Below are 5,570 nucleotides of genomic sequence, written 5' to 3'. Positions count from 1 at the left end.
ACGGTACTTTCCTCGCCTTCCACTACTGTGACCTGCAGCCGATTTCACGAAATAGTGGGTTACTCACAGCTGCCCAATCAACTTACTATCTATATTGGTGTAGCTGCGCAACGTTTTAAATAATCTAAACATCTTAGACCAGGATAATAACTGCATTTATGACGGCTGTTTCTGTGTAATTTTGTTTGTTCATGAAACAGTCATCATAAAAAAAAGTCAGTTTTTGACCCGAAAATCCAACTCCTCAAAAGTTTACACGAGGTGGCTAGAGGCCAGAAATGAATTCCCTGAAGAGTTCAACTCATTACATTCAGTATCCAGTGAGAAAACAAAACTTAATTTTTACCAAATGCCCCAAAAACTTCAACGTTTTCCATAGCCGGCATCATCGAAAAAGTCAGTTTTTGACCCAAAAATCCAACTCGACAAAAATTGCTTTTTCGATGATGCCGGCTGTGGAAAACGATGAAGTTTTTGGGGCGTTTGGTAAAAATTAAAAAGATTTGTTTTCTCAGTGGATACTGAATGTAATGAGTTGAACTCTTCAGGGTATTCAATTCTGGCCTCTAGGCACCTTGTGTAAACTTTTGAGCAATTTTTGTCAAGTTGGATTTTTGGGTCAAAAACTGACTTTTTCGATGATGCCGGCTATGGAAAACGTTGAAGTTTTGGGGGCATTTGATAAAAAGCCAAAAGTTTTGTTTTCTCACTGGATACTAAAGGTAATGAGTTGAACTCTTCAGGGAATTCAATTCTGGCCTCTAGGCACCTCGTGTAAACTTTGGAGCAATTTAAGTCGAGTTGGAATTTGGGTAAAAAAACTGACTTTTTCGATGATGCCGGCTATGGAAAACGTTGAAGTTTTTGGGGCATTTGATAAAAAGCCAAAAGTTTTGTTTTCTCACTGGATACTGAATGCAATGAGTTGAACGCTTCAGGGAATTCAATTCTGGCCTCTAGGCACCTCGTGTATTATTTTGAGCTATTTTTGTCGAGTTGGATTTTGGGTCAAAAACTGACTTTTTCGATGATGCCGGCTATGGAAAACGTTGAAGTTTTGGGTGCATTTGATAAAAAGCCAAAAAGTTTTGTTTTCTCACTGGATACTAAATGTAATGAGTTGAACTCTTCAGGGAATTCAATTCTGGCCTCTAGGCACCTCGTGTAATTTTTTGAGCAATTTTTGTTGAGTTTGATTTTTGGGTCAAAAACTGACTTTTTCGATGATGCCGGCTATGGAAAGCGTTGTAGTTTTGGGGCGTTTGGTAAAAATTAAAAAGATTTGTTTTCTCAGTGGATACCGAATGTAATGAGTTGAACTCTTCAGGGAATTCAATTCTGGCCTCTAGGCACCTCGTGTAAACTTTGGAGCAATTTTTGTCGAGTTGGATTTTTGAGTCAAAAACTGACTTTTTCGATGATGCCGGCTATGGAAAACGTTGAAGTTTTGGGGGCATTTGTTGAAAAGCAAAAAAGTTTTGTTTTGTCACTGGAAACTAAATGTAATGTGTTGAACTCTTCAGGGAAATTTAATTCTGGCCTCTAGGCACCTCGTGTAAACTTTTGAGCAATTTTTGTCCAGTTGGATTTTGGGTCAAAAACTGACTTTTTCGATGATGCCGGCTATGGAAAACGTTGAAGTTTTGGGGGCATTTGATAAAAAGCCAAAAAGTTTTGTTTTCTCACTAGATACTAAATGTAATGAGTTGAACTCTTCAGGGAATTCAATTCTTGCCTCTAGGCACCTCGTGTAATTTTTTGGGCAATTTTTGTGGAGTTGGATTTTTTGGGTCAAAACTGACTTTTTCGATGATGCCGGCTATGGAAAACGTTGAAGTTTTCGTGGCGTTTGGTAAAATTTAAAAAGTTTTGTTTTCTCAGTGGATACTGAATGTAATGAGTTGAAATCTTTAGGGAATTCATTTGTGGCCTCTATGCACCTCGTGTAAACTTTTGAGCAATTTTTGTGGAGTTGGATATTTGGGTCAAAAACTGACTTTTTCGATGATGCCGGCTATGGAAAACATTGAAGTTTTGGACATTTTCTAAAAAGCCAAAAAGTTTTGTTTTCTCACTGGATACTGAATGTAATCAGTTGAACTCTTCGGGAAATTCAATTCTGGCCTCTAGGCACCTTGTGTAAACTTTTGAGCAATTTTTGTGGAGTTGGATTTTTGGGTCAAAAACTGACTTTTTCGATGATGCCGGCTATGGAAAACATTGAAGTTTTGGGGACATTTTCTAAAAAGCCAAAAAGTTTGTTTTCTCACTGGATACTGAATGTAATAAGTTGAACTCTTCGGGGAATTTAATTCTGGCCTCTAGGCACCTCGTGTAAAAATTTTTGCAATTTTTGTGGAGTTGGATTTTTGGGTCAAAAACTGACTTTTTCGATGATGCGGCTATGGAAAACATTGAAGTTTTGGGGACATTTTCTAAAAAGCCAAAAAGTTTTGTTTTCTCACTGGATACTGAATGTAATCAGTTGAACTCTTCAGGAATTCAATTCTGGCCTCTATGCACCTTGTGTAAACTTTTGAGCATTTTTTTTCGATCTGGATTTTTGGGTCAAAAACTGACTTTTTTGATGATGCCGGCTATGGGAAACGTTGAAGTTTTGGGGACATTTTCTAAAAAGCAAAAAGTTTTGTTTTTTCACTAGATACTAAATGTAAATGAGTTGAACTCTTCAGGGAATTCAATTCTGGCCTCTAGGCACCTTGTGTAAACTTTTGAGCAATTTTGGTTAGAGTTGGATTTTGGGTCAAAAACTGACTTTTTTCGATGATGCCGGCTATGGAAAACATTGAAGTTTGGGACATTTTCTAAAAAGCCAAAAAGTTTTGTTTTCTCACTGGATACTGAATGTAATCAGTTGAACTCTTCGGGGAATTCAATTCTGGCCTCTAGGCACCTCGTGTAAACTTTTGAGCAATTTTTGTGGAGTTGGATTTTGGGTCGATGATGCCGGCTATGGAAAACATTGAAGTTTTGGGGACATTTTCTAAAAAGCCAAAAAGTTTTGTTTTCTCACTGAATACTGAATGTAATCAGTTGAACTCTTCAGGGAATTCAATTCTGGCCTCTAGGCACCTCGTGTAAACTTTTGAGCCATTTCGGTGAAGTTGGATTTTTGGGTAACAAACTGACCTTTTCGATGATGCCGGCTATGGAAAACATTGAAGTTTTGGGGACATTTTCTAAAAAGCCAAAAGTTTTGTTTTCTCACTGGATACTGAATGTAATAAGTTGAACTCTTTGGGGAATTCAATTCTGGCCTCTAGGCACCTCGTGTAAACTTTTGAGCCATTTTGGTGGAGTTGGATTTTTGGGTCAAAAACTGACTTTTTCGATGATGCCGGCTATGGAAAACATTGAAGTTTTGGGGACATTTTCTAAAAAGCCAAAAAGTTTTGTTTTTCTCACTGGATACTGAATGTAATGAGTTGAACTCTTCGGGGAATTCAATTCTGGCCTCTAAGCCCTTGTGTAAACTTTTGAGCAATTTTGGTAGAGTTGGATTTTTGGATCAAAAACTGACTTTTTCGATGATGCCGGCTATGGAAACATTGAAGTTTTGGGGACATTTTCTAAAAAGCCAAAAAGTTTTGTTTTCTCACTGGATACTGAATGTAATCAGTTGAACTCTTCGGGGAATTCAATTCTGGCCTCTATGCACCTGGTGTAAACTTTTGAGCAATTTTTTTCGATCTGGATTTTTGGGTCAAAAACTGACTTTTTCGATGATGCCGGCTATGGAAAACGTTGAAGTTTTGGGGACATTTTATAAAAAGCCAAAAAGTTTTGTTTTCTCACCGGATACTAAATGTAATCAGTTGAACTCTTCAGGGAATTCAATTCTGGCCTCTAGGCACCTCGTGTAAACTTTTGAGCAATTTTGGTGGAGTTGGATTTTTGGGTCAAAAATGACTCGATGATTTTTCGATGATGATGGGCTATGGAAACATTGAAGTTTTGGGGACATTTTCTAAAAAGCCAAAAAGTTTTGTTTTCTCACTGGATACTGAATGTAATAAGTTGAACTCTTCGGGGAAATTTAATTCTGGCCTCTAGGCACCTCGTGTAAAAATTTTTGCAATTTTTGTGGAGTTGGATTTTTGGGTCAAAAACTGACTTTTTCGATGATGCCGGCTATGGAAAACATTGAAGTTTTTGGGACATTTTCTAAAAAGCCAAAAAGTTTTGTTTTCTCACTGGATACTGAATGTAATCAGTTGAACTCTTCAGGGAATTCAATTCTGGCCTCTATGCACCTTGTGTAAACTTTTGAGCATTTTTTTCGATCTGGATTTTTGGGTCAAAAACTGACTTTTTGATGATGCCGGCTATGGAAACGTTGAAGTTTTGGGGACATTTTCTAAAAAGCCAAAAAGTTTTGTTTTTTCACTAGATACTAAATGTAATGAGTTGAACTCTTCAGGGAATTCAATTCTGGCCTCTAGGCACCTTGTGTAAACTTTTGAGCAATTTTGGTAGAGTTGGATTTTGGGTCAAAAAACTGACTTTTTCGATGATGACCGGCTATGGAAAACATTGAAGTTTTGGGGACATTTTCTAAAAAGCCAAAAGTTTTGTTTTCTCACTGGATACTGAATGTAATCAGTTGAACTCTTCGGGAAATTCAATTCTGGCCTCTAGGCACCTCGTGTAAACTTTTGAGCAATTTTGTGGAGTTGGATTTTTGGTCGATGATGCCGGCTATGGAAAACATTGAAGTTTTGGGGACATTTTCTAAAAAGCCAAAAAGTTTGTTTTCTCACTGAATACTGAATGTAATCAGTTGAACTCTTCAGGGAATTCAATTCTGGCCTCTAGGCACCTCGTGTAAACTTTTGAGCCATTTTGGTGAAGTTGGATTTTTGGGTAAACAAACTGACTTTTTCGATGATGCCGGCTATGGAAAACATTGAAGTTTTGGGGACATTTTCTAAAAAGCCAAAAGTTTTGTTTTCTCACTGATACTGAATGTAATAAGTTGAACTCTTTTGGGGAATTCAATTCTGGCCTCTAGGCACCTCGTGTAAACTTTTGAGCCATTTTGGTGGAGTTGGATTTTTGGGTCAAAAACTGACTTTTTCGATGATGCCGGCTATGGAAAACATTGAAGTTTTGGGGACATTTTCTAAAAAGCCAAAAAGTTTTGTTTTCTCACTGGATACTGAATGTAATGAGTTGAACTCTTCGGGGAATTCAATTCTGGCCTCTAAGCACCTTGTGTAAACTTTTGAGCAATTTTTTTCGATCTGGATTTTTGGGTCAAAAACTGACTTTTTCGATGATGCCGGTATGGAAAACGTTGAAGTTTTGGGGACATTTTTATAAAAGCCAAAAAGTTTTGTTTTTCACCGGATACTAAATTTAACAGTTGAACTCTTCAGGGAATTCAATTCTGGCCTCTAGGCACCTCGTGTAAACTTTTGAGCAATTTTTGTGGAGTTGGATTTTTGGGTCAAAAACTGACTTTTTCGATGATGCGGCTATGGAAAACGTTGAAGTTTTTGGGGACATTTTATAAAAAGCCAAAAAGTTTTGTTTTCTCACTGGATACT

This window comes from Patiria miniata, unplaced genomic scaffold, assembly GCF_015706575.1.
Source record: "Patiria miniata isolate m_02_andy unplaced genomic scaffold, ASM1570657v1 HiC_scaffold_1, whole genome shotgun sequence".
Classification (NCBI taxonomy): domain Eukaryota; kingdom Metazoa; phylum Echinodermata; class Asteroidea; order Valvatida; family Asterinidae; genus Patiria; species Patiria miniata.
This window is presented reverse-complemented; position numbering follows the sequence as displayed.